Raw genomic sequence first — 23,910 nt, forward strand, 5'->3', positions numbered from 1 at the left:
TAATTTCAAGGGGCATTTAAAACTGACACCCGCTCTATCACTCCTCTGCCACATCGCCACTCGTTGGTACTAAAATTTTGCCACTACTCAAGATTTTCATGCCAGGAAAACAGGTTTCTCCTTCACATTAATGTCCAAATACATAATACATAATACATAATACACTAAACAATACGTTTTGATGATTTGGCAATCTTCTTTAATTCTTTTCAACATGGACGTTGCCATATTGAAAATTGTTTTTAACGATCTCACGAGATCTTTAGATATTTTGGTTTTTTAAACTTAAAATTTCTTTTCATACAGCACCATTTACATTAAATTGTTATATATGAGTATTAATCCAGTTGAATGAAAAATATATCGGCATTAAAGATTCAATACATTTCTCTCAAGCGGAAAATACCGAGCACGAATGCTCAATTCTTCATCCCATACTCCCATACCTTAATGCTGTGTAATCCTTAATAATTCTTAAAGGAGAGATCAGCTAAAACTTAATTTTTGGTCATTTTTGTATATTTTTCATTGTTAACACCAGAGCATTCCTCATCTGACAAATATATCTTTTTAAAACCACTGGAAACATTGATTTTTTTGTCTAAGTACATCTGGTAGTACTATGATTTTGAATAATAATATCTTTACGAATTCCATTAAATAACTTGAATGTGAAGGTATGGTACATACCGTAAACCAACTCTTATTCGCGTCATCTTTTATTCGTGAATCATCAATTTGGAATCAATCCGCGACAATTAATTTTCCCGATTGAGGAAACATTCTATACAAATACAAAGCGAACTTATTGATTGATTCTCTACAAATACAAAGCGAACTTATTGATTCGCGGCCATTAATATTCGCGAGTTAAAGTAGGTCGCGAAAATTGCGAATATTTCTCGCACGCGAATAAAAAATGTTTTACAGTATAACCTTAAACATTACCTTGAAGATTTAACGATCAGTACAACAGGGCTTCAATCCTGTTTATTTAAAAAAATCTCTATTGTAAATTTAACTGAATGCTTTTAATGAAAATCAAAATAAATGTTTCCATTGATTTACGGATATGTATGATAATATTTGTCAGGAAGAAGTCTTTGAAAAATGTTTTGTCTATCTACACTGTTCGTAACCTTAATGGAACCTTGGAATAATGCTTTTTTGAGTAGAATACAAATCTTTATAGGACAGAAACTTGACTGAAAATCCAGAAAGATAATTCAAGAGTAAAACCACATTTCACATGGAGATATAAGATTAAAGTCTGTTACAAAGAAACGGGTGGGTTTTTTTCCTAAAAGAAATCGCCCGTCTGAGCCCAAAAAAATGGCGATTATGTGTATAACCATATTATCCGCTGCTTTAGTATATTGTGAAAGTTGTGATTTCAATTCGATACCTGGAGAGAGATACGTCGGTCCAGTTGTAGCCGTGGTCAGTGCTATAGGACCACAGCAATGTGTCCAAGAGTGTTTGACGAGACGTGCTTGGTGTTACGGAGTCAATTACAATCTAAATGGCTTCACTTGTGAGATAGTGTCAGACGTAAATGAGACAGAATTAGCAACGGATTTCTTTAGAATTGGACGACACCAGGTCAGTTCTTATCCCTCACTTCCTTTTTTTTGTTCTGGTTTTCCCCTGCAATTTCACATAAATAGGGAATAATTTTTAAACAAAATAATTGATGTTTTGTATGACAGTATGATGATATAAAAATATTGCCTAATGCTTTGTACAGTTGGAGAGTATATTATGTAAAGAAAATCATATTTACCATAAAATGATAATTAAGATTAATTTAATTAGCAATGATAACGTTTCTGTGAATATTCTTAATCAAGCTTGGGGGTAATTGGCAATAAGTATGCCAAAAGCATGTAGACAGTGACAAAGGATTAGTATAATATAAATTTATTAGTATAAAGATATGTGCATGCAATTAATGGATTACATCTTCGTTTAATCTTTGATTGTTGCTATGCGTCTTAACGTTGCAGATGATGGTTGATAATGTTAGATGCCACTCCTGTTTGTCGTTAGAAAAATGTGTTGAACTGACTAGCAATAATACGGTCTGTGTCAAAGGTGAATTGATTTTTATTTATCTAGTTGTACTAAAGCCACTTTTGTATTGTTTTTTTCTAACACTCAAAAAAATTCCTTAAATTTTTGTTCCCCGCTTTCACTGAAAGTGGGGGATATTAATTTGGGTCTGTCTGTCCGTCCGTCCGTCCGTCTGTCCGTTCGTCCGACCATCCGTCCGTCCGTCTGTATTTCTGTCTGTCTGTAACACTTTCGTTTCCGCACGATATCTCAGGAACCCTTTGAGCTTTCGCAATGAAATTTTGCATAGCAACTCCCTATGGCCTAAAAAAGAACCCTATTGATTTTGAGGTCAAAAGATCAAAGGTCAAGGTCATAAATTCTGTCTGTTTTAACACTTTCGTTTCCGCGCGATATTTCTAGAATCCTTTGAGCTTTTGCAATGAAATTTTCCATAGCAACTCCCTGTGTCCTAAGGAAGAACCTGTCACGTATTTTTAAGTCAGCCTTTTTCTAAATTTATTATTTTATTTGTTTATTTAATATTCTGCAGTATTTATATAACTCCCGGTCACTCGTTCTATTTTTAGAATAGTTTGTTTACACCCGGTCACTCATTAGGAGTGACGGTCATTTGTTTATACCCCATCACTCCTTAGGAGTGATGGTCATTTAGTATATATACGGGTACTTATTTGATACGAGGACAGTTTTTTTTATATAGTTCTGTTGGGAGATACTTCGCTCAAAAATTGTTCCAGGATTAATTATACAGTGTTTTATTGTGTTGATTTTGGATGATTCTTAACTATGAGTATGTGTAAATAAAATTTAAACCGATACTGACTTTTGATTTCCAAAGAAGGAGTAAATCGCCAGGAGCGATTAAATACTTGGATTAACGCATTGAGCGTTTACTTATATTTTACATATTATTGCTAGCTGCAATAAAAATGGACTAATTAATTTATCTGATAATTGCTCGGACGTTACAACTGGTGGCAGCGGTGGGATAGTTTCTGTGACATATATTAGTGGATTTGTGAATTATGGATTTACCTAGAAACATTTCGAACCAGAGACTGGCATATATTTACGATTATGATGATTCCGGGAATAAAGTGCTCGTCAGGATTGAACCATACGATTTGAGAAAAGAGTGCCCGAATTGTTACAATAGGTTTATCAAAACAGAAAATCGGCATCGTTTGATAATCGAAAGTAAAGGGATTGTGAGCCATTTCTATCGATGCCCGGCATGTGCTTGCCGCATCAAAATTCACGTGTAACATAATTAGATGTGATGTGAATAATGTAATTTTTTTTGTCAAACTGGATTTATTTGTGAGTGGTGTTTTGGTGGCGCACATTGCAGTGATATTGACATTGCTATTTAAACAACCTGAGAAACACAAATTTGATATGGAGACTATACGAAGTGCGGAGACTCCAAGAGCCCCCCGAAGTTCAGTGCGCAGAAATTTGCTAACGGAATTTGACGAAGCGGATACTTCAATTTGTCGTACACCCGACTTTAATTTACGTACTCCAGAAACGGAAGTGCAATTGACACCCGAAGTCGATCGTGCTAAGGGATGGGGAAATTTGTTAAAACTCTGGATGTATGTGAGCTTACTGTGTGTTTCAGTGATAGCTGTGATTTACAATTTTTTCCCTGGCGAATTTTTGTGTTGGATTACTCGAGAATTCATATTCATAACAGGATCCATAGTGGTGTGTACTGTGATAGGAAGTGTAATTTGGAAAATATGGGCCAACCGAGAACGCCACATAGAGGAATCAGGACAGCCTTTATCTAGTACTGTGCGAGGAAGTCGAACTCGACCGAGAGCGACCAGAGAAAACACGGATTTTTCACATGCCGTACCAGCAGTCTCTAGTCAATCACCGGATATCAATATTCCCGTGAAACGAGTATTTAAAGGAGATGGATCCACTATTTGGAGTGAATTCACTCGATACTTTGAAAATGTGGCCAGTTTGAATCAGTGGTCAGAGCAGCGCATGAGACGCATTCTTCTGACAACTTTAAGGGATCAAGCTGAAGCTTTTGCCTATGGACTTCCGGAAAATACGTTGGGACAGTACAAGTCATTAAAAGAGGCACTAAATCAGAGATTTGGGCATACAGCGCTTAAGGAGAGTTATATAGCCGAAGCTAAGCTGCGCAGGAAACAGGACAAAGAAACATTCCGGGATTTCGGACAGGCCATTCAGGACTTGTATCGTCGTGCTTATCCTGAGAACAGAGAGTATGTAATGGAAAGCTCAATGAAGACATTCCTGGATAACTGTAGCGATAATGATGACTTCCGCCTTGCAGTTAAGCGAACACGTCCAAGAACCTTAGACGATGCTGTTACAGCTGCTATGCAAGAAGAATGCATACGCTTTACAGAAAATAAAAAGCCCCAAGTGAAGAAAGAATACCAACCACAGGTGTACACAGTAACTGACAAAAGGTACGTTAGTAACAGAACATCAGCTAAAAATGTCGACCATGCGGTGAAAAGATGTTTTAAGTGTAACTCGTCTCAGCATCTAATGAGAAATTGTCCAAAGAATGGGCTATCGGAAGTCAATGGCAACCATGATGTCAGTAAACCCGGAAGGGGAAACGTTAAATATTCCGGAGATGGAAGTCAGCGGTTAAACTCGAATCGACCGAGGCAGTAGGCCATGCGTCGGTCACCGCACAAAATAGGCCTAATACAGAAAATATACAGCGTCATGTTTCATGTTCTGAAACTCAAACAGATGTTGTAACGCACAAAGATTTCCAAGTTAAAGCGGATGTGCAGAGTAGAATGACTGAAGATCTAGTGATTGTGAAAGGGAAATCCGGTATGAAAGTGAACGGATTAGTTGAAGGCACTCCGTTGGAATGGAAAATCGACACAGGTGCGGTGAATACGTTTATCAGAGAGGAAGTGTATTATAGTATTCTTCCATTAGATAGACCTGTATTGGAGCTAGTGCGCAAGAAATTCAAAACTGCTGATGGGAGGGAGTTAAAAACCATTGGAACTGCAAAAATGATTCTCACATTCGGAAATATGAATGTGTATTTTCGCGTGTTCGTGGGAGGCGTACAGTGTAATTTGTTTGGACAGGATTTTATGACAAAATTTCAGGGGCAGTGGAATTATGATAATTATAGCCTAAGTTTGAGCTTGGTAACTGCCAGCTCAAGTGAAGAAATCGAGCAAAGCTGCCTAGTAGTGTCTATGGAAAATAGTGTTATTCCACCGAGACATGAGGCTGTGTTGAAGTCAAACGTGAATTCCAGGACTAATATTAAAGAAGGAATATTAGTGCCAATTAAACAATTTGTTCATAGTCATGAACTGACAGTGGCGCATGCATTAGTGAACGCGGAAAACGGCGTTGTGTATGTGCGTGTATTCAATCCCGGGAACAGTGAAATTTGTGTGACGAAAAATACGGAAATCGCATTATTAGCACCAGTGAGTTGTGTTTGCGATTCATTTCCATGGAATGATGTGTGTAATGTGCAAGCTGGAAGTGTGTCCGATAAGCTTCCGGATTTTCTATGTGATGTGTATCAACGAGGATGTGAAAACCTGTCAAAAGAACAAGCAGTGGAATTTAAAAAGTTCTTACTAGGACGTAAATCTGTGTTTGCTGATCCCAAAATGCCCACGGAGCGCGCAAGAATAGGAGAACATCGTATTAATCTTAGTGACGACAGACCATTTAAGGATCGAGTGAGAAGAGTTCCTATATTCAAGCGAGACATATTAGATGCTGAAATTGATAAGTTGTTGAAACAAGGATTGAATGAGGAATCAAATAGCCCGTGGTCATCTCCACTTGTTTTGGTACAAAAGAAAGATAAATCATGGAGATTATGCGTGGATTATAGGCGACTGAATGCACAGACGATTAAGGATTCATACCCTATCCCGAGAATTGCCGATGATCTCGACTCATTAGCGGGATCAAAATGGTTTACCTCGCTGGATCTTAACATGGCTTACCACCAAATTCCAATGAGGGAAAGTGATAAAGAGAAAACGGCATTCGGAACTCCTCGTGGCGGATTATATCAATACAAAGTAATGCCCTTTGGATTGTGTAATGCCCCTGCTACTTTTCAGAGAGTGATAGAACAAGCATTGTGTGGATTACAGTGGCATATAACAGTATTATATCTAGACGATATTATTGTGTACAGTCGCGATTTTGAGGAACATTTAAGAAATCTGAGCCTTGTGTTTGATCGCTTAGAAAGCGCAAATTTAAAACTGAAAGCCAGCAAGTGCTACTTCTTCAGAAAAGAAGTAAATTTCCTAGGACATGTTGTCTCGGAACAAGGAATTATGACTGATCCCAGTAAGACAAAAGCCGTGCGAGAGTGGCAGGCTCCACAAAGTGTCACGGAACTGCGTAGTTTTCTTGGATTTGTTTCATATTATAGACGTTTCATTAAAGATTTTGCTAAGATAGCGAAATGTCTGCATGAACTTACTAGTAAAAATATTCAATGGAACTGGACTGCAGAATGTGATGAAGCATTTCATTTGTTAAAGTCTAAGCTGCTGAGTGCTCCAATACTTGGTTATCCGGAAGTAAATGGAGGATTATTTATCTTGGACACGGACGCAAGTAATGAAGCAATAGGTGCAGTGTTATCACAAATTCAGGACGGACAAGAAAAAGTGATAGCATATGGAAGTCGAACATTATCAAATGCGGAGAAAAATTATTGTGTTACGCGCAAGGAAATGCTAGCGCTTGTATATTTTATCAAGCACTTTAAACACTATTTACTTGGACGTGAATTCATTTTAAGAACGGATCATAGTTCGTTAGTATGGCTACACAAATTCAAGGAACCTGATGGACAGATTGTCAGGTGGCTGCAACAACTGGCTGCATATACATTTCAAATACAGCATCGCCCTGGAAAGCGCCACGGAAACGCAGATGGGTTGACCAGAATGTATTCACATGATGCAAAGTGCAGACGGTGTAAATTAGATGATCAGCAAAACTTTAATGATCAACAATATCATCACATCGATGAATTACGGAAATCGATCAACCATACTGTTACCGATAATCAAGTCTGTGATTTATTTGGTATCGATACATTGTTTACTGAAGTTGATCATGTAGCGCCTGTGTATTCTAACTGTAGTGCGCTGACGGAGAAAACATCAAAGAGAACCGCCAATCGACCTGTGCGCGCTAAACCTAAATTACAGCCAAAGGAATCCTTAAGTTTAGAAAATATTAGGAAATTCCAATTAGAGGACAAACAATTATTGCCGTTTCTTAAATGGAAGGAGGATCCGAATTGTTCAAAACCGCCAATTCATTCTATATCGAACTTCGGATTTGAAGGAAAATTTCTGTATTCTAGATGGGAATTACTTCAAGTGAAAGGAGGCGTGCTAGGTATAAACTGGATTGAAAATAACGGTGAAAGATTTAGAGTGTGTATACCAAGGAAGTTACGTAATGTAGTTATGTGGAACTTTCATGATGCACAGACGGCAGGACATCTTGGAGTAAGACGTACCTTGGACAAAATAACGAAAAGTCAATATTACTGGCCACACCAACGAAGATATGTGAGTGACTATGATTCGTCTTGTGACATATGTGAAGAGCGGAAAAATCCGTCAAGGAAGAAGAGAGCATATATGAAAACACATCTCAGTGGAGTGAAATTCGAAAGAATTGCAGTTGATATAGCTGGTCCTTTCCCGAAATCACTTAATGGATTTGTGTACATTTTAGTAATTGCCGATTACTTTACAAAGTTTACAGAAATATTTCCGCTCAGAGATATTGAAGCGAAGACAGTAGCTGAAACAATGTTTCGGGGGTGGATCAAACGATATGGTTGTCCACAGGAGATCCACTCAGATCAAGGCAAACAGTTTGAGAGTAATTTATTTCAAGAATTGTGCAAACTTTTAGAAATTAACAAAACACGTACGACTGCATACCACCCACAGTCTGACGGAATGATTGAAAGACTTAACAGAACAATCAAAGACATGCTTTCTAAATACATATCTGTGAATCAGACCGACTGGGATAAATATGTGGATGGAATGGTATTTGCGTACAACAGTACAATACACGAAACAACGGGAATTACGCCTTATCGGATGGTATTTGGCGAAGAAATTGCCTTACCTGTTGACCTTATAACCAAGAATTTTGACGGAAAAAGAAATTCGGTGTATCAAGCGGAATATGTGCAGGGACTGGAAAATTCTTTGAGTGAAATGTATGACATTGTAAGGGAAGTAACCGGAAAGAACTGTGAACGCCAGAAACACTATTATAATAGGAATGTGCATTCAGTGAATTACGATATTGGAGATTTAGTTCGCCGAAGTCAACCAAAAATCATAATGGGAACTAAAGCAAAATTAGCCAGAAAATGGACAGGACCCTGGAAAGTTATAAAAAGATTAAGTGATGTATTGTATCAAATTCAGCTTTCCAAAAACATCAAAACCAGTTATCATTCATTCGAATAATATAAAACTCTATCGGGGATCTAAAACAACCAATGACTCGAGGAACTACCCTGACGAATACCCTGACCAAACGTTGTCGGCGGATCAAACGCCTAGAGCGCGGGAGGACAATAGTCTAGACAACGGTCGTGCGCTACCGAGACTTCAAAGAGATGCCGAAACAATAGCCGCCCCCGCTAGAAATTTCGACCAATCAGAAGCCGAGTTGAGGATGACCAGAAGAGGACGGGTACTTAAGAGACCAGCCAGATTCAGAGACTAACCAGTTCTAGTTTATTTTCAATGCGAATGACTGTCTGTGACCAATGCGGAATTCAACTTATTTCAATTAGTGCTTTAAACCAACACAAGAAAGAACAACATTCTTCAAGAATCAAGATAGTGAAGTGTAATTTTTGCCAAAGACCTTTTGGTAGACTTTTTAATCTACGAAGACATTTGTGCAATGTACATAGATTAACTATGGAGCAGGCTAAGACTGAAATGACTAAGTGTGACAGGACAGAGATGACGCGCGACATGATGAGCGAGTCGAGAAAACCCGTGTATGTAACAGTGCTTAGTGACCAGTACAGTGACATTTCTTCTGATGAAGCGTGTGAACTAGAGTACGAGAATGTATCGTCAGACGAAGAAGAGTTGGAAAAAATGGTGACCGACCCGAACTCGGAAGATCGCGACATCCTATCCGTGAGTTCGTCATTACTAGAGGACATCATGCGCGAGGAGCCCGCAGTAAATATTGATGACTTTCTGTGCGGCGATCATAATGATTTCGAATTTCGGGGAGAGGACTGCGAACAATACATGGAGGAAGAAGAATACGGGACCTCGGTGCCCACAGAGGATAGCGACATGGACACTACCAACGAAACCGGAAGTGCCTCAGAGACGACGGTGATTTCGTTAACTCTAATTAAGACTGAGACTGTGTATCCAGATGGTACATCGGAAGTTGTGCGTAACACATCCATCGCGCACTCGAGAAATATGGACCCAACTAATGTAAACTTTGCCGACATTGCGATGGAAATAATCACCGAAGTTCCTTACCATTTTAATCACCGTAATGCGCGTGTCGTGAACTCTACCTTGTAATTTTTCAGTGACTATGGAAACTAGAACATTTGTGCCAATGTATTTCATTGTGTAAATATGACAGTTTGTAAATATTTGACTGTAATTGAACGTGTTATATCATTATCATTTATGCATTTGAAAATGTTGTATATTTGTATGTACATAATCTTTGAGCGGAGTCAAAAATCTTAGGCGGGGGAAGTTGTCACGTATTTTTAAGTCAGCCTTTTTCTAAATTTATTATTTTATTTGTTTATTTAATATTCTGCAGTATTTATATAACTCCCGGTCACTCGTTCTATTTTTAGAATAGTTTGTTTACACCCGGTCACTCATTAGGAGTGACGGTCATTTGTTTATACCCCATCACTCCTTAGGAGTGATGGTCATTTAGTATATATACGGGTACTTATTTGATACGAGGACAGTTTTTTTTATATAGTTCTGTTGGGAGATACTTCGCTCAAAAATTGTTCCAGGATTAATTATACAGTGTTTTATTGTGTTGATTTTGGATGATTCTTAACTATGAGTATGTGTAAATAAAATTTAAACCGATACTGACTTTTGATTTCCAAAGAAGGAGTAAATCGCCAGGAGCGATTAAATACTTGGATTAACGCATTGAGCGTTTACTTATATTTTACATATTATTGCTAGCTGCAATAAAAATGGACTAATTAATTTATCTGATAATTGCTCGGACGTTACAAACCTTATTGATTTTGAGGTCAAAGTTCAAGGTCGTAAAATCATACATTCCGTCTGTGTGTAACACTTTCGTTTCTGGGCGATAACTCAAGAAGTTTTTGAGCTTTTGCAATGAAATTTTATACCATAACTCCCTAGGGCCTCTCTCGCCCCTCTCAAAGTGTCCCGCCCCGTTCTTTTTTTTATTATTATTATTTATTGTATTGAAAGTCGCTTGGCACTATTTTTAGCAAGGGGCATATGTGGAGAGTTATTAAGTATAATACAGGTTGTCGGCGGACTTTATATTCTTTTTACATCTATTAAAGCTGTTTAGTAAAGGCTAAATCAGACACCATGTATTGTGTATAATTTTGACAATATCGAACATGCATATAAGCATTATATGTGACCTACTGTTTGCATTTAATTTGCTACATAATCAAGTGCCTCCGTGTGGTCTAGGGGTATGACTCTCCCTTAGCATGTGAGGGGTGCTGGGTTCAAATCCCGGACGACCCCCCCCCCTCTTTTTGGATTTACTAAATGATAGTATTCAGCATGTGAAATGAAAAAGTTATGACGTCTGGCTTGTACAAAAATCATTATTACAGTGTGATAAATGTTCTATATAAAAAGAATCTTCTATACACATATTAAAGAGGATTAAAGAATAAGCAATCAAATCTTTATATCCATGTTGGCATTTTTTATTTGCTTCAATATACATGTCTACATATACATTTAAAAATTCTACAAATCCAGGGGGAGTCTGACCCCCCCCCCCCCCGAACTCCGCATGCTCTTCTTTTTTCCTTAAGCAGGGGACACAAATTCTCTGAATTAGCTTGTTATTGAAGAATGTGATCCGATTTTAACTTTGAAAGATTTATTGAGTTATATATACATACCCTAAGTCTTTGTTAAATATTGTTTTCTTAACAAAGGTAAGCCCCTTATGATCCTGATTTAACGCCTCCTGCATGTCACCCTAAATGTTATATAATTTTACGATTTATAATGTAGCTCCAACAATTATCCATGTTTAGCTATGAGAAACATCAATTTACAGTAAAACTTGCTTTTAAAAAAATCTGTTAAAAAGACCCTCGACTATGACGATTTTTAAAGACATTTATGCAAAATACTATCCTTTTTTAGTTGCTAAAGGCTGGGTATAAGTTATTTTTAAAGCATAAATATCAGAGTGTTCCCTTTAAGCACATTTTACTATATTCAAATAAAACTTCAGATGACTATGATCCAAAGGACTGCACTGCAATATATGAAGAATCATCATATGTACCCAGTGGATTATACAGAATCAGAATTCCTACCCTGGGTCACGTGACCGTATTTTGTGAAATGGAGGCTGATGGTGGAGGGTGGACAGTAATTATCTCATACTTATTAAAAATGATAATTATTAGCTATAAGTAATTAATGGATTTATTAATTAAAGTATATTTGCCTCTATGCTAATGAGATTAAAAGAATTTTGTTTTGAAATATAGTATCAATAATTTTTGCATTGAAAGCTCTGTTATTAAAAGAAAAGGTAGATATCGTTAAAAGTTCATTTGGAAGAATGCTATTCTTGAGAATCTCTAAAACATTTTACATTACAAAAACGCTAATTTTCGAACAATGCTGCTTCTTGAACATGTAATATATATATTTCTTCATCACTTATTCACTTCCATATGAAAATTCCCTCAAATCCTTTTATATGTGTCTATACATCGAACCTCTTAAACCTACTTAGACAACATGATAAATCTGAACTTCCAGAATGTGCTATACAACTTCATTTAGCTAATAATTTATTCCAATTCTCTTAGGTTTTTCAGCGTCGAATTGACGGGTCTGAAAACTTCTAGAGGACCTGGAAGGAATACAAGAACGGATTTGGAAAATTAACTGCCGAATTTTGGCTAGGTAAGGTTAAAGATTTACTTAGTTTAATTTCAATCTAAATTCAAAGATATCTTTTATATTGAAAGCTGCTTCATTTCATATATAAGCATTATAAAAAAATACTTAAATATGCCAATCGTTGCACATAATAAAAACTACAGCTTTCAACGAAATTTCTTTCTTTTCAAAAAAAATATATTGTTTGAAATTTGCTTGCTTCAAAAAGCCAGAACTATGTACAGGTATCAGCATGTTAATGCATAAAAATGCAGGATTCAAATTTAATAGCATACACTTGTAAATATTTGCTGTTATTTGCTGTTTAAACAAACAGCATTGTCAGAAACCATTATTATATGATCGTTATTAATCAGTTTCAAGTCAGAACATGTTTATCCCAAAATCAATCAACATTACTTTATCAGATGTCTGTTTTTTGAGCACAGGTAAAAGCTATCGGTTAATATATATACCGCAAAAGTTATTAAGAAAAGTAAAGGCCAAAAACTATTCGTAAATATTTAGAATTCAAATGCTAATTTTATGTAGTTGACAATCAATGAACTATGGTATCTACGTCCTCTAGCATACTTAACAAAAATCCTACTTGGGGTAGCATTGTCCGTCAATGACCTAATTGAAGAAGCAGACGATCAGCATAACTGGCAGACTTGAGAGCATTTAAATTAGCAAGCCTAGCATTTATTACTGCATTAATACTGTACTAGAAAAACCTCCCAGCTCTGTATCCATATTATTCTGATAAAGTTAATCAATTTCCTATGTTAAGGCGAAAATGTACCAAAGTATTGACAAAATTTTATGGTTTGCTTTTGGAATGAGTAGTATCATTTAGACGACAATCTAATCAGCAGTATTTGTATAACAACTTATAGTCAATAAACTGGATAGGTATTAAAAAAAGAATGATGTCAATGCCCTTAATGACAATCAATCCAAGATTTATTTACGTAGACAATAAAGGACTCTTAACATTAGTCCTTGACCTTAAAATTCGTTTTAACCACGAGTTAGGATTGAGATAAAACAAGCATTCTGAAAGTATTGCATTAGCAATACTAGTCCCCTACCGGCAAGTGTAATCTGGTTCCCGTTAGGAATTGAAAATGCCATAATTCCGTCAAAAATCAATGAAGCGGGGCGAAATGCAAACTTGATCTATAACTAATCAAGGTAAAGTCACATACCAAAAATCAGCTCAATATCTGAAAGCGTTTAGGAAAAAATTGCAGAAAACCCCTAAAAATTGAAAAGGCCGTAATTCCGTCAAAAATCAATGAAGCGGAACGAAATGCAAACTTGATCTGTAACTCATCAAGATACATTCACATACCAAAAATCAGCTCAATATCTGCAAGCTTTTAGGAAAAAAGTGCGGAAAACCAAGTGGGACAGACTGACAGACAGACAGACAGAGGGACAGACAGACAGCAGACAGACGGACGGACAGACTCAGAGGAAACCTATAGTCCCCCCCCCCGGTTTCAACGGTAGGGGACTAATAAAGCTAGGTATACAGATATGTTAATGTAACCATTGCGAAACTGACTGCATGTGTGTGCGATGAATGGTATTACTGTTTTTACATTATTTGATATTTTTGATAAAATGCATTTAAACGTACGTAATTAGTATACAATTATCAAGAGTGCCCAAAGAAGGTATTATTAGATAAACATGCAAGCATATTACAATCAACACCAGTTTTAATCAACTAATTAAATAATGAAAATTGATGCATAAATAAACATATATTGACTCTTTAAAAATACTTTTGCTATAAGTTTAAAATGCCAGATGTCTTAAAAGTTTAAAGTTATTTTTATCGTGCTTTTTTTATTCTTACAAAAAGGAAATGACATGTTGTACAACTTACAGAATCAAGGATCTTACGAGTTAAGGGTGGATATGAATGATTTCAGAAATCAGACACGTTATGTTAAATACAACAGCATTTCTCTTGGAGACGAAACTTCAAAGTATACTGTAAGCCTATCTGGCTTCTCCGGGGACGTTGGTAAGATTTTTCATGACACATTTTATTTAAAACTTATTATAAACTACATCTAGCTTATATTCATCTACGTTTTAACTACATTAAGATTATTTACATTGCATGTATATATGTACCTTATTTACAATAAAGTATAAGCTACTCTAAGCGTTTTAAAAACTTAATATAAACTTTTTTCTAGCTTATTTAAAACTAAGTATAGGCTTAACTTATTCAAAATTTTATGTAAGCTACAAGTGCCTAATTTACAACCTAGTATATATTTTAAGCAACATTTAGCCTAGATATATATAACTAAGTATGAGCAACATATTTCTTATTTACAATTTTTATAAGCTCAACATAGCTTATTTGCCACTCAGAATATGCTAAAGTTAGCTTCTTTACGGCTAAGCATTCTCTAATTATACTGTGGTTGTTATAGAAGCTCCTTCAAAAGAGCACTCCATAATCAGAGTTTTAACCCATCTTTCTATTTTCATCCCTGGCGAAACATTTTATTTACAATAATGTCAAAAACATGTAATTAATATGCATTTTTTCTCTCTCAATTCAAGGTGACTGCTTCAGTTCTATAAATAACATGAAATTTTCAACAAAAGATCAGGACAATGATTTACATGTGAACAGCTGCTCAGTTCTGTACAAAGGAGGGTGGTCATTGGTTAGGGCAGTATTACTCGCTGAAACATATTCAATTTATGGTGAGGAGAGTTGACTGAAAGACGTTCAAGGAAAAGAATGGCTGATGTAATAAAAAGATATTTCTGAAAGTAAATGTTTGTTCCTTAATCAATGAGAGGAAGAGTTGCAAAAATGTATATTTAAATATTTTGTTTACCTGTGAAGATACAGAAATACTAAAAAAAAAAATGCTTGCTGCTTGGCAAAAGCATTTATTGAGATTTGACAGAAATAAGATTCATTGAAGGGAAATAACTGAAAAAAATGTTAGTTCTAAGGTTTTCTAAGATTACGTTAATTTTCAAAATCATCCTTTTCTATTTCTGTTCCTATGATATAATATATTCGTTATTTTGATTACTACACCTTCGTTTTCTAGTGATCTTACTGGACAGAGCTTCTATACCAAAACTTGGGAAAATCTGATTTGCAAATCTTCTAATGTTGTGTACGGAATAATAAACTTAATTAAAGAATATCAGGGCATAGATTTCAGATTAACTTCTGGGGCCAGCAGCTTCTACACAAGCATTATATTACCTGATAATTCTATTTTGTCAATGAAAGTTAGAATTCTAGAAAAGTTTTACCATCATACTAATAGCCCATCACTGAGTACACCTTTCCGTAGACAACGAGAAGAATAGTGGATTAGAAAACTAGGCACGGCCTTTCCATATGGTAGCAATGACAATGTAGATACTGTTGGGTATATTTTAAGCCCACAGAGTAGCAATGTGAATGTGATGGGACTTTGTTACAGTACAAAGAGATGTTAGCGTAGTCCTGGACATCGTTTTTAGAATAAAACTATTATACACGATGTCTCCTTTGATTCACAACTATCCTATGTACATAAACAATTAGGCCTTCATCACATTCGCACCAAACTTTCATCTGTCGCTTTGAAAGTTTTGAATACTTTATTTGTAAAGCCATGGAAAGTCCATATTTAGATTCTTCGACAATAGAATACCAGCTAGGATCTGTGTTATGGATATTGCAAATCATAGGCTTTTTAAACTGCCACGTTTTAAGGAAGAAAGTACGGCTAAAACTAACCGTTGTTTCCTTAAACTTCAATATGTCAACAAAGGAATTGATGCAGTTAATATAAGTAATATTCGTAATCACAAAAGGGTCCAGTCTTGTATTCCACCAGATTTCAAATTGAGGACTACACTATTTATTTCCTATAAGTATGCATCAACGATTGCTTCCAAACTTTTTAATTACAAGAAAACTTTACAGAGCCTGGACATTGAGCATCTGAAACATAATCCTCCATTGTGTTCATGGTCTTCTTCACCCTACAACTCTAGTCCTGCTGGCCACGTTATTACTGGTGACGAAAATATACATGTAGTTAATAATGAGACCTTAAATCACTTATTTTAAAAGTGTCAAAATTAAGGGAACCCCGATCTTTCAGCTGGAATCATATTTTCAGAAATATTATGAATTCTGTGGAAGATTACGCCAGGCGTTGGGTCGGACATGAAAAAGAAGACCTTGACACTTTGTCAGAATGGATTAAATATATCAAATAAATGTATCATATGTTAAAATCTCGCATTAAGCGATTGAGGGGCAAAATGAAAACCATCTATCCTTCTGTGTTTAATAATTCGGGAGTGAAAAAAGAATTTGTCTACACGGTCAGTGGATACTGGTTCCAGCTGACAAAGCAGGTAACAACATCGTCTTTGTTTGTAAAGCTCATTATTTTAATTGTATTTTAGAAGAACTGGGATTTAATACTACAAGTGGCAAAACACCTTATACCCACAGCTCCCTTTCTAAGGAGGAAATTCTTCAAAATTAAATGTCAGTTTTGAATATTTTTAATATTCCCAACAACTTACAACTTACTTTTCATCTATGTATACAACCATTCCCCACGATTAATTAAAGTCCAGGCTTTTTGACACCATTGACATGTGCTTTTTCAATTAAGATGGAACTCGTAAATTTACTTACCTTGTCATTGGTCATTTGCAAAATTATTTTGTTAAAAACATTCTGATTGTACACACAAGTACTCTGAAGTTGATATTAAAAAGATGCTTGAGTTTCTGATTGGTAATATCTATGTGGTTTTTGGAGATCAGGTCTTCCAACAATCTGTTGGAATTTCCAAGGGAACCAATTGCGCTCCGTTGTTAGCAGACCTATTTTTGTATTCATATGATTCAGAATTTATTCCAAATCTTATACATGAGAAAAAGAAATCCCTTGCTGTGGCCTTCAACTCGACATTTAGATATATCGACGACGTATTATCAATTAACAATAGTTATTTCCATTCATATGTCGATACGATATATCCCAGTGAGCTTGAAATAAAAGATACAACAGAGTCTTACACATCTGTTTTATATTTGGATATTTTACTAGAAAAAGACGGTAATGAAAATCTAATAAAAAAGTTTTATAATGATGACTTTAAAGTCAATCGTCAACTTCCATTACTTATGCAGCAATATACATGTACCCTTGTAGGGTCATATAAACACAGTTAACTAGAACTAAAACGATACATGAGAAACAAGAAACTAAACGCATGTGGCCTAAAGTCAACGACCGGAACGGATATCGATAAGCTTTTTCTAAAGACTGAAACCAATATCGGCCTTAAAGGTCAACGCATATATTTACCTAGAAGTGATCCTTTATAAGCAGCAAAATTTTTGTAGTGAGGTTTGCTACATGTACATAATAATACATAGAATTCACAAAAATTACAATAAATTCCACGTAAACAAACATATATTTAGCTACCAATCCTGCCAAGAAAAAAAAGCAAAGAAACGCTTGGTTTTTGAAGTATTATTGTATTTTTCTTCGTTAAAATCAGTCGGAAATCTTAAATATTCATCCACCTATAAACACAAGGATACACAAACGGAAATACGTACATGCACGCTTTTATTACATCAAGAATACATTAATGTATTATTTTATACCAGCTTAATTGTAAATGGTTACCCAATTAAATCAATGTAAAAATATATTTATTTTGGATTTAGATTTATTTTTCCTTTTTTCCTCGCATCATACATTTGCATTAATATACTTTCCCTGTCAAAATGGCTATTCCGTTTAATATCCATTAAAGTTCTGAAAGGCGAATAATTTATCACAAAGACGAACAAAATTACATTCGTAAAGATTAAAAATTAGCGAACGCAAAAATAAGCACTGGATTACAATTTCTGGGTGTCATCGGTCGTATAATAGCACCTCCTCGTACCGACAAATTTTTATAACCCGCTTTTGCGTTGTATTCAATTTGTCAATATGGTCAGGTGCTGTTATACGACCGACGACATCCAAAATAATAATGCAGTGCTTAAATATGTTCTATTGCCTTTGAAGTGGTATAGTTAACAACCTTTAAAGTGGTATTCTCCGAAAGCTTATTTTAAGTCAACTAGCTCTGAAAAGGCCGGGTAAAGTAGGTTTGTTTGCTGATTGAATGAATAAATGCTGTTTTACGTCCCATTCGAGAAATTTTCACTCATATAGAGATGTCATCATATTCCAGTGAAGGGCTTCAAATTTAAACCTTTACTCGGCGATCAGGGCCATTGATCAGTGAGGGATCTTTATTGTGCCAACGCCTGTCAACGGGGTCTCGGTTTTTAAGGTCTCGTCCGTACGACACTTTAAATTGTCGAGAACTTGGCGAAGGAACAGTTGCTACCTATTTTTTTTTTATCGACTTAGGTCAGTCGAGTTTGAACCCACAAACTTCCAATCACGAAGCGAGCGCTCTACCTACTGAGCTACTGTGATGATAACTATAGGTTTGAAGTGGTATGTTCGGATAGCTTTGATGTGTTATGGTTTATAAGCTTTGAAGTGGTATGTTCGGATAGCTTTGATGTGTTATGGTTTATAAGCTTTGAAGTGGTATGTTCGGATAGCTTTGATGTGTTATGGTTTATAAGCTTTGAAGTGGTATGTTCGGATAGCTTTGATGTGTTATGGTTTATAAGCTTTGAAGTGGTATGTTCGGATAGCTTTGATGTGTTATGGTTTATAAGCTTTGAAGTGGTATGTTCGGATAGCTTTGATGTGTTATGGTTTATAAGCTTTGAAGTGGTATGTTCGGATAGCTTTGATGTGTTATGGTTTATAAGCTTTGAAGTGGTATGTTCGGATAGCTTTGATGTGTTATGGTTTATAAGCTTTGAAGTGGTATGTTCGGATAGCTTTGATGTGTTATGGTTTATAAGCTTTGAAGTGGTATGTTCGGATAGCTTTGATGTGTTATGGTTTATAAGCTTTGAAGTGGTATGTTCGGATAGCTTTGATGTGTTATGGTTTATAAGCTTTGAAGTGGTATGTTCGGATAGCTTTGATGTGTTATGGTTTATAAGCTTTGAAGTGGTATGTTCGGATAGCTTTGATGTGTTATGGTTTATAAGCTTTGAAGTGGTATGTTCGGATAGCTTTGATGTGTTATGGTTTATAAGCTTTGAAGTGGTATGTTCGGATAGCTTTGATGTGTTATGGTTTATAAGCTTTGAAGTGGTATGTTCGGATAGCTTTGATGTGTTATGGTTTATAAGCTTTGAAGTGGTATGTTCGGATAGCTTTGATGTGTTATGGTTTATAAGCTTTGAAGTGGTATGTTCGGATAGCTTTGATGTGTTATGGTTTATAAGCTTTGAAGTGGTATGTTCGGATAGCTTTGATGTGTTATGGTTTATAAGCTTTGAAGTGGTATGTTCGGTAAGTATCTCATTAATGTACTCTTCTTATCTTTTATGGGAAAATCAAGAGAAAGTTCAGTGGTAAAGGAAGAGGGGAGGGGGAGGGCAAGAAAGGACGGACACCCATTTCAAAGTGTTTTTTTTTAGATTTAAATAAAAGTGAAGATTTAAAATGACGTTACAAGCACTTGCAGATGGATTTGATTGTTTGCTTTTGACACAGGAAAAATATAAATATTACTTATTTTTACATATAATTTTAAACATAAGAGGTTTTAAGAGATTGTGATCGATAGAATACAACTACTTCTTGTATGTGTGTGGTTATTTTTCTTGGTTCGATTTTTTCCTCTCATTTGGGGGGGGGGGGGGCTGCTATTTGCTTGTATGCATTCAAATAAAATTTTGTTAGTTTACATTTTTTGGTCATGGAGAGGGGAATACGTTTACATTTATTGATTTTATATAGTTTTTTCGAGTACTTGTTTTTGTTTCTTATTTGTTCAGTAGAATGTGTTTGCACATTCTCTTACTCTCAGTACTTTTTGGTGATTTTATCTTTTCACACGAATCGACATAATGTCCTCTTAAATTGAACCAGTTAAATATGTTCAAAATTTTGCATTTAATGTACAGGAATAGATTTAAAATTGAAAATATGACCAAAAAATAAGATAGAATTATATCAATATTTAACTCTTAATCCGATTTCTATGAAAAGGTAACGAAAAACTTTACAACTTACTGAGCCAGGGCTCGTACGAGCTAAGGATGGATATGGGAGACTTCAACAACCAGACACGCTTCGTTAAGTACAGTAATATCGCACTGGGTAATGAAGCTTCTAAATACGTCATCTCCCTGTCTGGATTCTCTGGAAATGTTGGTGAGACATTAATTTTAACATACGAGGGCTGATCGGAAATTATTTAGACATTCAGATTATTCTTCTTTCTAATCAACGTTTATGATGAATTTACATGTAATAAACACCATCAATATATGTAAGCAAGAAATATTTCAGACATTTTGAATGACTTATTAATGGGGCAATGACACGGGTAAAAGGTACAATCTCGCAATCAGGTGTTCGAATTCTGAAAGTTCTACATGTACAATTCCTAGTTTACCCAGAGAATGCATAAAAAATCATCCAATTATACACCTCGTATTTCGATCACTATATTGACTTTATTTTGTGCAAGTTTGGTAGCATTTTTTGTCAGGCTATAGAAATCTGATTGTGGCGTAAAATGTATTTGGTCGTCAAGGCCGAACAGCGGGGATACTAGGGCTGTGTCAGTTTATCGATTAATCAATACGTATCAATATTCTGGAATGTAATGTATCGAAAAAATAATTTCCAATACGTATCGGGCAGGCAGTTTTTCTTATAATTCTGTGAAAAGGTTGGGAATTTCAGTCACCAAAGGTTATTTTTAACTGTTTTGAATTAAAACTGCTTGGCATTTGCTGCACAGATAAACTAAAATTGAAATAAACATTAAGGAAATTACACATCTTAAATAACTATTAAGAAATACAGAGACAACTACATTTTAACATGTTAGTTTTACAGTCATTAAAAGTTTGAATTTGAAGTGTACTTTGTAAAGACAGTAAGACATGAACTTCCAATTTGGTAATAAAATACCTAGTTTTTATCAAATTTATGCAATAAATGATTTACAAGACTTTTTTGATAGACTTGTTAAAGAGTCAATATATCGCATATCGCTGTATAAAATATCGTATCGTATCGAAATATTTTGCTCATTACACAGCCCTAGGGGATACATTAATTTTTTGAAAAGCTAAATGTAGGTGAAACTCTTATTCAGACAAATGACGTTCTAAAATAAATACATTACAGAGGATACGTACGAAAGGATTAATTAATCGTTAATCGTTTATTAAAATCATTTAACCATAGCAAATGTAAAGAGCTGCACGACCATCAGCTATTGGAGAAATTAACGTCACCAGTCTCTAAGTTCGTATCGAATGATGCACGTCTGGCTATGAGAGATGTTGCTTTGATATTTGGCATTGGGTAGCAACAACATACAAGTGTGTAAAGGGAGATTGAGAGGATTTGTGCCTGTTTGTTGGGTTCCTAGAGTCTTCTCAAGTGAAAAAAGAAACAGTTGACGTTTTTTCATATCGTTTAAATGCGAAATATAATGTAATGCTGGAGTAACGTTAAAATGACGTTGTTATATATCTGCGGAGTGCTCCGGGTCGATGGACGACTCAGGTGTATAGAATGTTATGGGGATTTATCTAATGATGCTACCAACAAGATATTTTGAATTTTAGTATTATTTGTTACAGAAAAATTCTGAGAAACTTTCATGAATTGTTCTCCCTCCTCTCTTTAGTTAAAGTAAATGTCTCCATAATTTCTGAAAAGCCCTCGTATATACAAGTGCATGTATATATGGAGTCATGCATTTTAGATATATGTCAATTCTTCCCTATTTCCCTTTCTCAATAAAATATTGGTTTAAAGCATTTTGATCTACTCTTTCACTTACACAGAGACACTAATATACATTTATTGACTGGGTTCGAGGGCAACGTGCGTTTTGTCGGACCCAAGAACCAAACTGTTTGCTTGAGGCCGTTAGGCCCGAGAACACAGTCAATAAATGTTTTGGTATACCTTTCATTTATTTATTTTATTTTTATTATTTAACATATATACATGTATGTCAAACACCAACGAATGCAGATGAGATTTAGCTGCCCCGCCCATTGTGTGACGTAAGCGGTCCAACATCTCATCGACAGGTCCAACATCTCACTCCGCGGTCAAACTTCGATTTTTTTATGACCGCTCAGCAAAACATTGGAAATGTTAGACTTTTATTAGTATTGATTTATATAGGAACAAATTTTCAAAGGTATAACAATTAAGTCTCTGTCTCTGCAATATCATGTATTATACATTTATTTACTGTGTTCGAGGGCAACATGCGTTTTGTCGGATCCAAGAACCAAACTGTTTGCCTGAGGCCGTTAGGCCAAAGGCAAACAGTTTGGTTCGAGGGGTCGACAAAACGCATTTTGCCCGAGAACGCAGTCAATAAATGTTTTGTTATACCTTTTATTTATTTATTTATTTATTTTTTTTTTTTTTGGTCATTATTATTTTTTGACATACATGTATGTCGAACACCAACGAATGCAAACGAGATTCAGCTGACCCCGCCCATTATGTGACGCAAGCGGTCACATCTCATCGATAGGTCCAATATCTCAGTCCGCGGTCAAACATCGATTTTTTTATGCCCGCTCAGTAAAACATTAGAAATGTTAGATTTTTTTTAGTATTGATTTATATAGGAACAAATTTTTAAAGGTATAACAAACATAATTATGGCTTTTATTTAATTAATATTTTGTTTTTGATGATAATGAACCATGTCACTGTCTTTTTAGGTGATTGTTTCACAGGAAGCTTAGGCATAAATAATATGAAGTTTTCGACAAAGGATCAAGACAATGACGTTGATTTGTCTAACTGTGCGACTGCGTACACTTCCGCGTGGTGGCATAATCGTTGTCATTGCGCCAACCCAAATGGGCAATACCTGTCTGGATACACAGACTTAGTTGCAAAGGGGATCACGTACGATCCCTGGCTTGGTCACGGCTACTCACTAAAATATGTACAACTAATGGTTAGAAGGGTACTCTAAGAGTCAACTTAAATATTTACAATATTGTCATCTATGAAATAAAGATATCATTCTCTCGATGTGGATTTCTGACCATAAACGCATATTACGTGTAGGCACACTTTAAATCATAACTACTTTTCTTAGTGTATCTAAACATTACATTTGCTACAAACCGTGGCATTTTGTTTAACTTGCTTTTGAAATATGCACACTTTTTCAATGAATTTAATGCATGTGTAGGTAGTTGTATAGTTAACAAAATGTCCTAGCTTTCAATTGAAGGTTATATTATTTTCCAATTAGCAATGTTGTGAATATATTTTCCAATTCATATTCTGAGTTATCGTATGAGTCCCGAAATTAAGTATATATCAATTCTATTCTTCAGTTGTGCGCATGCACGGGAGCTAATAGAGATAACTCTACAATTGATAGATCTTCGTTTTCTTTATAACCATTGACTAAATTGTCTTGAAATTTTCCCGTTTGATTTTTATTTG

General features: G+C 35.4%; 1 pseudogene; it reads left to right on the top strand.

Moving 5' to 3' along the window:
- The first annotated feature begins 1,332 nt into the window (after positions 1-1,332).
- Positions 1,333-23,428, top strand: LOC133180323 (ficolin-2-like; annotated as a pseudogene).
- The last annotated feature ends 482 nt before the right edge of the window (positions 23,429-23,910 follow it).

Source organism: Saccostrea echinata, unplaced genomic scaffold (genome assembly GCF_033153115.1).
Source record: "Saccostrea echinata isolate AGI-Se365-2 ecotype Australia unplaced genomic scaffold, CSIRO_AGI_Sech_v1 ptg000006l, whole genome shotgun sequence".
NCBI lineage: Eukaryota > Metazoa > Mollusca > Bivalvia > Ostreida > Ostreidae > Saccostrea > Saccostrea echinata.